The sequence below is a fragment of the Bombyx mandarina genome, chromosome 09, assembly GCF_030267445.1.
Source record: "Bombyx mandarina strain Sakado chromosome 09, ASM3026744v2".
NCBI lineage: Eukaryota > Metazoa > Arthropoda > Insecta > Lepidoptera > Bombycidae > Bombyx > Bombyx mandarina.
In genome coordinates this window covers 7,619,282-7,630,635 of record NC_143216.1, presented here as the reverse complement: position 1 = coordinate 7,630,635, position 11,354 = coordinate 7,619,282, and the positions used below count along the sequence as shown (strand labels likewise).

At 34.5% G+C, this 11,354-nt stretch overlaps 2 long non-coding RNA genes across 3 annotated transcripts; one reads left to right on the top strand and one right to left on the bottom strand.

Moving 5' to 3' along the window:
- The first annotated feature begins 7,082 nt into the window (after positions 1–7,082).
- On the top strand, positions 7,083–8,458 carry LOC149502323 (uncharacterized). 2 transcript variants are annotated; one of them, XR_016323546.1, is made up of 3 exons: positions 7,083–7,957; positions 8,062–8,071; positions 8,150–8,458. It is a non-coding gene; the product is annotated as an uncharacterized LOC149502323 (long non-coding RNA). The 2 variants fall into 2 exon arrangements; XR_016323547.1 differs by lacking the exon at positions 8,062–8,071.
- LOC149502322 (uncharacterized) lies at positions 8,456–10,163 on the bottom strand. The gene is made up of 2 exons (XR_016323548.1): positions 9,490–10,163; positions 8,456–9,247 (listed from the first exon to the last, which is right to left on the bottom strand). It is a non-coding gene; the product is annotated as an uncharacterized LOC149502322 (long non-coding RNA).
- Between the last annotated feature and the right edge of the window lie 1,191 nt (positions 10,164–11,354).

Below are 11,354 nucleotides of genomic sequence, written 5' to 3'. Positions count from 1 at the left end.
ATACAATTTACAATCACATTTGAAACTAAATTCTGAGCTTAAGCGATGGAGCTCACGACGTGTAACTGAAATATTTAATATTTCACTCAAAAATAATGAACATATTTTATCTCGTTGAAACAAATTTTAGCGGATAGTTAAATTTTTCCAATTTCGATGGTTTCTTGGAGTCTTTTTTTCTCGCGTGCGTCTCACATAGTATGAAAAATATTTAGGAACGCATATTATTATGTTAAGACTTTACACAAAGATTTCTCACACGCTTATGTTCTCAGGGAAAATAAGATATTGAAAATAATAAATTTAAAAAATAATAAATTTATTTATGTGCTCGTTTTTGTGGAAATAGTATTTAAAATACGAAGAATGGCTTAATTATATTTTTTTATTTTTTTTAGGATTTTAGGATAGGTTTATATTTTACACTTTATAATAAAAAAAGTTAATATTTGCTATAATATTGTAATACAAAGTAATATTAAATTACAAAATACGTTACATATCTGTGGATTGTTTTCGTGTTAATTATAAATAATTATAAAAAGTAAAAAAAATCCAATGTTTCATTCAGTGTGAAAGAATCCTTAGAAATTCTTATAATCAATAACACAAACTACAAGCCGGCTTTACAACGGCTATTTGAATTAAGGTTTAAAGTTTAAGTCCATTTAGGTCTGGGTATCCACTAGAACTATTTAGATATTTATACCAGATATTAGAAAACATTGTTTGAATTAAAAAAACCGATCGATAGATATTTTTATCCTAACTTCTTTTTTGACGCACCTTGTAGAGTCACACTGTGTCAGTAACAATCAGCTGACGCCAATGAGGTCAATGCCCTTGTTTAATTCTACTAACTGGAAAACGATACGATACTCATTTATTGAATTGCAAAGAAAAGTCAACGGAGACCATAGATCAAGAGAGTAATATCAAATCAAGAAATATCAGGTAGTCTAATTCTCAATGGGATAACGGCTGTCTTACTGTTCAAAACAGAACGTATTACTTCTTCGCGGCAGAAATAGACAGTATAAATAGGCTTATAAGAATACTTACCAGTAATTACGCATATTGTTAAATAATTAACGCGAGTTTGTTTTTTTCTTTATCATGAAAGTTATTCGCAAGCATGTCGTTGCTGCACACCATCATCACTGCATCGCTCGATACTAGTACGCCAGCCGTCTCATCTTTTAAGCCACGATGACATATTAATTTATTTATCATTTACACTGTATTCACGTATGTACGTATTTTAAATTTAGTAAATAGTAATATTTATCAAACCTCCACAGTCAGAACTGAAGGTAACAAGCGGATGCCGCCTTAATTAGAGGGCATTGATCTCTTGCGACAGCTGTTTTTTGCTGACATTGTGTCAAATTTATGCCTAGCTTAGCAAATTGTTATTTTTTTAAGTTTATATTGAAATTAGTGATGTTAAACGTTCCATATGCAACTAGAAAAAAGGCCAACTAGGAAAAAGAAAGAAGGGAAGATATAATAGATTGGAAGAAGGTATAAAGAAAGTAGCAACCACAAACTGGGTGAAAATTGCCCAATCTATAGAAGATTGGTTATCCTTGGAGGGGCCTATACCCGAAGAGGGATTCTGGCAAGTGAAAATAGTACTTAATATTATTCAACAAACATATTTATTAGTTAATTAATGTGTTTTTTTTAGTTTTTATAAGGCACGAAGTATGAAATAAAAGGCTTTTTTATTTTTATTTAGGAGTATTTATTTATTCAAAATGGAGTGGTCAGGATTTTCTCCTATGTTACAAGTGCAGGAAAAGTAAAGAACAAGAACACATACACCCAGAAAATATCTTTAAAACAAAGTGACCGTGAATCGAATCCGGAATCGATGCTTAATTAATCAGTGCCTTACCTAGACAGACTAGGTGATATTACTACCGCTCAGGTGTCGAGAAGAAATTCCTTATGTCCGCCTTGTGTGTACAGGTTTTATTCTTCCTTATTTATCAATGAGACTGGCAGAGACTTAGGATGTAAAAAAAAAACATTTTTAATAAGTATTTATTCCTGAATTCTGTCTTTACATAACTGGCACTTCATTCTAGTTCATACTTTAATAAGGTAGTGTCAAATATCCTAGAGGATGTTTCTGCAGCAACTGTCAGGTCATGAACAAGAATGCAGCCTCTCTGGGAACCCTTTTTCAAATAATTAATGCGATAAAATAGTGCGAGAGGCGCGAGCGCAGTGCAGCGCGTGACGAACCCGCGGCCGCGGTCACGACGCACGGGCTCCGTACGAGCTAAGAGGCCGCACGCGCGACCCCAGCGCTAGGGCCGGCTTTACAAAGTAATAATAATTAAAATAATTGAAGAGATCTCAATTCATGAGGAATATTAGTTTTACTGCGAATTTATAATGCAGAAAAAAAAAGATGTGTGGTGTCGTGGGAGACCGGATAGGAACGAAGTTCCTTATTATAAAAATATTAATTTTAAGTTCCATTCCAGGTATAAAGAAAATAAAACTGGAGGTTTCGCAACAACCCACGTTCATTCAGTAACGTACGAACTTATTGTGGTACACTTCATTCACGGTTGTTTGCATAAGAGTTAGTGTATTGCGCAAACGAACGCTCTGAGACCATGGTCAATGAATGATAAAAAAATATGTTATTTTTTGTACGTTATTACAAAGTTAAGTCGTACACTGTGTGCATTACTAATAAAAATCTTACGTTACGGACATTTTTTCCTGGTTAGTGTACCCTTCCGCATCGTCCCATAAGGAACTTCGTTCCCAAAAAGTGTAGATTTTTTTTCCGGATGCGTCTATTTTAGTAAATATAGTTTAAATTCGCGTATAGTGCGCTTAGTGGGAGTCTTTTAATGTTTTCAATATCGTAAAAGTTAACTCAAATTTGTATGCAGTTGGACCAGCGCCCTCGACGGCAAACGTAGGCAAACGCTCCAGCTCGCAGCCGTTGTACTGTTAATAGTGAGAACTTACAATTCATGTCTCAAGGTGGGCGGTGGCATTTACGTTGTAGATGTCTATGGGCTCCGGTAACCACTTAACATCAGGTGGGCCGTGAGCTCGTCCACCCATCTAACTAACAAATTTGAGTTAGCTTTTACGCTATCGAGAAAGTTAAGCACACAGAGACAGGTGAAGAGTGATGTTCGTTTTTGGCACCACATGGGCTCTCAGATTACTTAGTCTCAATATGTGCTAAAGTTTTTTTTAATAGCTTTACCCGGTTTTGTACCGCCCGCTGTCTGTCTTTTAGATAAGATTGAATAGACAGGTATCATTTTATTGCAGCCGACGTGCGGATTAACGGTAATAAAAATATCTAGGTATGTTTACAATATTTATGATGTCACCACGAAATTATAATATATACGGAAAGTAAGTTCAAGTGCAGTTTGTTATCAACCCTATTCACTATGCCGCCCACTGCTATTGGAAAACGTTTCTTGTACTTCGTTTTGTTTATGTATAACTGTTTCAAATTTTAAGCATTCAGTGAATTTCATACCAACGAAGTGTTATATGTGACCAATTTCTGTAACATTCCTTATTATTACAATACTATCATTGAATAATTTTAGACAAAAATTACAGGAGCATGGCCGCGGTAGTATATATTGCACCCAGTAACCGTACTCGTTGAACTCGACAAAGAGGTCGACGTGCAACCTAACCCATGCATCAGCCCGCTGAGTTTCTCGCCGGATCTTCTCAGCGGGTCGCGATTTCGATCTGGTAGTAGATTCATTCGTGACGCGATTGCTCTGGAGTTGATAGGTCTCCTTCGGAGGCACTTGGGCAGTTGTTAGCAAATCCCACCCCTCCTGGCTGAGCCTTTGCTCGCCCACCTGTCCTGGTGAAACTGGAAAGGCCTCTAGGCCACCAGTAATCTTTCAATCATAAAAAAATATATATTGCAGTCGTCGTCGCCTAAAGGATAAGACGTCCGGTGCATTCGTATCGATGCAACGGTGGTCGAATCCTGCAGGCGGGTACCAATTTTTCTTATGAAATACGTATTTAACAAATGTTCACGATCGACTTCCATGGTAAAGGAATAAAAATCAAACCCGTAAAATTAAAATAATAATAAATATTAATGTTTTCTCTTTAATTGGCCTACATGGATCGATTTCCTACTGCCCACTAGTGAGCATGTGATTTTTGATTACAGACCAATGGTATAACAATGTTTTTATTTACATAGTTATTAAATACATATTTTTGGTGGGAAAGATAGATTCCAGTCGTCATCATCTTACTTTAGTCTTGAAGCGTTCTTACGTTACTTAATTATTTTTTTTTTCCTACCTATGCTGATAGCCTTGAGAGGCTATTTCAGCTTCGCCCTAACGTTTGTAGGTGAGCTCACGGGGCTCAAACCTGACGACGATGCTAACACGAACCTTAGCAAGAGCCGTGCTTCGCAGAATTTACCACCGGATCGGAAACGCGACCCACTGAGAAGATCCGGCGAGAAACTCAGTTGGCTGTGTCTGAGAGTTAATTTGCTCGTCAAGCCCTTCGTCGCAAGCGATGGGTTCGACGAGAACGGTGACCGGTGCTTGAAGTACCTAAAAGCACCGTTAGTGGATCGGGAGGATCCGAGATGACGTGTTTTGGGCGACGTCGACTGCTTTCCATTCTGTCCGCAGGATCGGGAATGTAGTTATCGGCGGCCACGATGAGAGGGTTCTCGTGTCGTGCCGCTTTATCGAAGTGGCGCGCATCGACGCCGATTGCAAATACTTACTGACGGACTCTAAGTCCAGGTCGTCATGGAGGTCGACGTTCCTGACGAACCACGGGGTCCGACGGCTATCCTGCAAAAACGGGATTGAATAATTTGGAAGGATTTTAAGTGAGTGCGGGCCGCGTGAGCGAACACTACACTTACGTTACAGTTTGTAAAGTAGAACAGTCATAGAATATAATTTAAAGTATTAAAGTGGGCGGTGGGATTAATGTCGAAATGTTTATGGGTTCCACTGACAATATAGCTCTAAAACAAAAATTATTATAAAATAAATTATTAATAATATATTATAAAATATAGCTCTAGGCAGGCACTGAGTTCTTCTGACATCGGTCCGTTTATAAAATTTAAATAGAAAAAAAATTGTCATCAGAATAGACTGTATTGACTGTCTGTACTGTGTGACTATTGACTAGTATCTTTTACTATTTTTAGTAGAGCCTAGAATTAAATAGTTAACACAAAAGGTAAAATAAAAACAACAACAATTTAAAAAAAATTGAAATAAGTAGTAAATAGAAAGTAATCAATAAAAAATTTGCATTGAAGCATCGACTGCTTAATGTCCTCCTAATACATTTAGTAAAAGTGTTGAAAATGTCCAGTTCAGGGCAGTCAACTAGAGCGTTGAAACTGCTAGCAAATAAAGTATGCATTACGTCTGTAATTTGTCTTAGCCCGAGGTACTCCGAGACCAGATGATTGACGGCTCACACGCATAATGGATCTCAGGGGCACCCTTAAACATAACAACGATACAAGATAAGACTGAGCCAAACTATGTTGGTTTAGTGTTTTTTTTTTAACATTTATGATTAGTAAAACATACGCCCCATCTGATGGGAAGTAGTAGTAAGAAGTTCATGGCATCAATAATTTAAGGAGTACAGTCAAATCGGAGCCTGCATATTTTTTATTTTCAGTTTTTTTCAATATGTGCATGAACAAGGCAATAGGGATATGTATGTTATATACAAAATTATTATTTATAAGTAGTGCTACGTACAGTATAGGATAGTAGGTACTTAGACAAGCTGATGGTAGTTGGTCAGGTTAAAGTCTAGTAAAGAGGCTCACTGGCCTGCCAATTACCGAGGCTATAAAGACCGCCGAGGACAGGAAGACGTGCATCCAGTGTTCAACATTTCAAACTAGACACGACCTTCAGGAATGAAGAGACCGACTCAGAAGAGAAGAAGAGAAGAACGTAGAGTATGTAGAGTTTATCAATTTTACAAAAACGCCGCATCCGATTATTTAAAAGTCATTTTTACATTTAAAAAAAGTCATGAAATGTAAATATATATATAAACTGTTTCCTGTGTTATTCATCAACTTTAAAGATATGAAGATGTTTTTAAATTATAATAAAAAAATTCTGCATTTTATATTTAATTAGGAATATGTGGTTACCAAGATAATTATGAAAGCTAAATAAATTCTAATATTTCGTATAGATATCTATTTTTGTTTAAAATGCTTCCAGCTTATTTACTAAAAATGATTTGTTGTCAACATTATTATATTTACTGCTGTTTACTTTCACGAATTCCACGTTCTTTTAAATTCTGTAAAACTATGAAGTATGGTTATTCCAACGTTTCCTTAATTATTTTCTCTTGTCTGATCTAGAATCGTTATAAAATTACTTTTGTGAATGCTTATAGCAAGCGAATCTATTAACTTTATAATCTGTTCGACTATCATTTAGAAGAACGCAACGTTGTTTTTCCAACCTCCCGCTAGTTATCCCCTATATAGTTCGTCTGTGATTGCAGTGTTCTAATCTGTATTTTTACTTTAATTTCCTAACTTATTTCTCATAGTTCATACCTTATGTAGTGGTAGAGAATGATACAGGCCCGCGCAGCTTACTGCCTCTTTTCTCGTATCATCACATGTTTCTGGTTGAATGGTAAAACAGCCGTTGTATCAATTCAATTGAAACTCTAATCTTGTAATGATAATAACAGCTTATATAATAAATTAAAGCGTCGGTGCCTAACTATTTCAAACGATTAACCAATCACAAACATTGTCTAGAGTATTTTAATTTTTATTATTTGGAGATCCGGTTCAGTTTTGAACCAGTTTAACAGCGGAGGCCAATAGAGGAAAAGGAAACAAAATAAGCGGAGAAAGTACCGTTACGTAGGCTTATATAATCTTGACGACATTATCAATTCAAAATTTAACTGTGTTAGATTCATACAATACTGTTCCTTTCGATCGTTTCTATGTTAAGCCGTAGATGGACGAACAAACTCACGTCTAGTGTGGTTACCGGCGCTCAAGTTGCTCATCTAACGGCCGTTTTCAATAACGTATCTGAGTTTTCGGATAGATAGCTATCTCCGAATATCAGCAAGAGCGTATCTATCCTTAGTTTGCGTTTCACAATCACGGATAAGTGCTATCTCTCTTTAACCAACAGTAGATAGCTTCTTCCCTCCGATTTATCCGAGCCTCTTGATACGTTTCGTTCTACTACAAATACGAAACAACATCAGGTTCAAGACTTATTTTATTTTATTCTAAATTATAACTATAATTTAACCAGCATATTGTAGACTATCATAAACACATTTGTTTATAACAAAAAGTAATAAAAACATATGTAGATTTTTTTAAATTGGACGTATTGCTATTTTTATCCTAGTCGAAATTATGAAACGAAACGTTTTGACAGTCCGTTTGCCAATAAGCAGTGATCAGTTTCTTTTGTTTGTTTTTCTATTGTTTACCTACTATATTAGATGATGACTTACCTCCAAAACGCTTTAAAACTTTCATTTATAATTCTAAGTGTGTTTATAATTAAAGAGCTACAGTGAAATAAAATGAATTCTGTAAGTATCTATGAACTACATTGATAATAATAATTTTACTTTGAAAACTTTGAGTTCAAGTTTAGAAAATATATCTTTTTCAGTCAAGAAAGGCAGCACCCATGACAAAAGATGAGACGATGATTCTAGCAGAACTTGTGGCGGCGAAAAAATATTTCAATAATAAGGCAACAAATGCCACAAACAATAAATTGAAGGAGCAGGCTTGGCAAACCCTTGTAAATGATTTTAATTCGTCGATTCGTCGTTTCCCACGAACTCCATCGCAGCTTCGACTAAAATGGGAAAACTTAAAGAACGCTACGGCAACATAAGAAACAACCTTAGTAAGGTTAATATAATTAGTTGATTGTTTGTCTCTAATAACACATTGATAAACATTATTTTTTCTTCAGGTTGCCGTAGTATTTGAAATAATTATGCTCTTTGTTACAGGCTGGAGGTGGTAAGGATTTCAGATGAAATTTTGATAAAGCATGCACATTGTTGTAGGTCACATATAATATTTTTAACACTTTTACAGCCAAGCGGAAACAAGATGGAAGAAAAGAAATGCAAGGCTAGCATAGGGACAATGCATTAGCAGAATATCTAATAGCAAAAAAGAGACTTGACTTGGAAAATAAAGAAAAGGAGATTGTTGTAGCAAAAGTTAAGTTAGATTTAGATAATTTAAAAATTAAAAATTACTTAAAAGGAATATTAAATTTCATAAATTAAGTAGTTAAGTTAGATAGTTTTTTAAGTATATGTACAAATTCTAAATTAAATATCTTGCATGTACTAACTACCATGTAATTATCATTTTGGAAAATAAAAAATAGTCAAATTATCTTTGGAGTTTATTTTATAAATTATCTTTGGAAGCAATTATTTATAAGTACATAGTTGTATTTCAGATGTAAGTTTTGAAAAATTGTTACGAACAATTATATTATTTTCCTGTAATGTATCTGCGACTGAAATTTCTGATTCTAATTCTTCTAAATTCATACTTCTGACGATATTATGCAGCATGGCAGCTATAATAACAGCTTGCATATTTTCTAGTTTTAATCTACTTTTCAATGATATACAGGGAGTCTTCTTTTACAAACACCAATGCATCTGAAAATTATACATTATTCGCTTAAATTATTTTACAATACAGTATAACAAGCTCTTAACTAAAAAAAAAGATTACCTCTCTATAGTATTTCTTGTTTTAATATGTGATTCATTTTAAATCGTTCCGATTGAGTATGTGGGTTAATTATTATTAATCACGTTAAAAGATAGGGTTGTGGGGATAGCTTCTATCGGCAAGCAAATAGCAATTTCCAAGTCCACCTTGTTATCAATGTTCTCTTGATATGTAGATAATTTATTATAATAGTGTCATATTAAATTCATATAAACACCTAAATATATAATATAAATAAATAAAAATATAATAATAATATAAATAAGGTAATATAAATAAGAAATTCCTTTTCAATCGGAATGGTTAATTATAGTTGTATCATGAGTAGACCCAGGCCATCAAGCAACAACATTTTGAAACATCAGTGATGCATTGCACACAAATTACACATTCAAAATACTCTTTTTCTATTTCTAAATTCCTCTCCTATATTTGAATCTGTAACACAAATATAAAATGTAGAGGTATCAGTGTGTAATAAGAATGAAGGTAAATAGCCTACCAGGTTATAGTATTAGTATATGAATGTCATTTAGGGCACCATGGGAATCCAGCAGTATTATAGAATTCCTGTTGAGTGTGATTTTGTAACACAACAAAAATTAGGTATAATTTTGCTATTGCTATAAACAAATATAAGTTGTAATAACGAGTACTTTTATGGTTAAAATTTATCTTACCTTTTTGACGTTACACTCAAATATGGTCTCATTAAATTAATCAATTCATTCACAACACCTTTGCTCAGAAATCTATAGTCAAATTCGTAATTATTGATCTTCGCCATATAATTCAGACGATCTTTATTTTCCTAACCATATGATATCGGCCTCACTATCACTATCTGCATCACAATCCATTATCATTTGAAATAATTCCATATCACTATCATCACTGCTACAATATGCCAATATGAAGAGAAACAATTATTAAATTATAGTGATTTACTTTCGAAAGATAAACATGTAACCGGCCGATTTTGACAGATAAGCGAATGCCCATACTAGAGATAGCGCCGCGTACCGGAGAGTTACTTAAAACTCATATTGAAACGGAAGTAAGCACGATTTGTATGAGCGTTCTATCTTTAGCAGGCTATCCGTCCTCCCGACGATGGATAGATAAATCCGATAGGAACTGCTGCCCGTCGATAGGTTATTGGAACGTAAGTAAGGACAAAAATATAGATTTGTCTATCTTTAGTAACCGAAACTAGGGATAGATAGGTTATTGAAAACGGCCGTAAGACGCGAAGTTGAAGTTTCAACTGCTTTTTTCCCCTACCTATTTGCTGGTAACATAAGGGCTATTCCAGTTACGCGCGGACGGAATCAAATGTATTGTCTTCGAACAGAATGCGTAAATCCTTCGCGACTGAAACAGGGTAATCTATTTAGAGATACACTCAAATTTCGTCCTATAATTAGTACAAAATTAGTAACGTCAAAGACGGGCAAATATGCTCGCCATTCTACTCATAATGGCAACCCATTTCTGTGAAGGACAGTACTAAATTGCGTGAACATCGTTGAAATAAAATTTGTCTCGATTCGAACTTAAGAGTTTTAAATTAAGATTTACGTAATCAAATATTAAATATTTGTATCATGTTATTAATGTCTATGTTTTTAAATGACTTATTATTGAAAATTAAACTATCTATTAAAATGCTATCGTAATTGGTATCAGTCTGGCGTGACATGTGACAATCGAATTTCGATTCTCATGACGTCGCTTATGGAATAGATCGATTAAAAAACGTTATAGTTCACACTACTTAGTATATAATTATCATTTCTAGTTTCGCACTTAATGTTATCAATAGTAATTTGTAATTGAATACTTGATTTTCGATTCAGTTTCGTCAACACTCAATCACTTAGAATTTACATTTGACACACTAAAATGCTATTTAAATTAATTATACTTACAAAGTAGTGGATTCTTATCTTTTCGCCATCGATTTTGCTTCTCGGATAATATCAGAGGAACACGGCTTTCTACATACGAAATGAGAAGCTCCACTCACGCCCCGTCTCACAATACGGCATTAATTACTGAACAAATTATACGTTATTTATCACCGTTCTTTTTTTTTTAATAACAGGCATTGTTGTTCATTCGTGCTAAGAAACGATTCTTTTCAGCCAGTGGCTGATTTAATTCGATTTGTTCACGGCTAGCGGCTCTCGACTGATGTATTATGGAACGTCTTCATCATTCCTTTACAAACGGCTCAATTTTTGTTTATTTGCACCGTCCCGTGTTGGTGTGAACGTTTTTATCATTTCAATATGCACATGTCCTAGGAAAATCTTGTTTCTAGAGTTAAGCTTAGTTACATATTTAACGATAGATTTGGACTTCTAGGAACTAATGATTTGTTCTGTTTTGTTAACAAAACTATTTGCACCTGTTTTTTACTCGCCAAAATAGACGAAAGAGCTAGTGTACCTACCCTACAGTTTATAAGAATTTGCGTTGGAACGTTATTCTTTGGAAAATACGCCGATACCGCTTGGTCAAGTGTTCCCAGTAACTTACA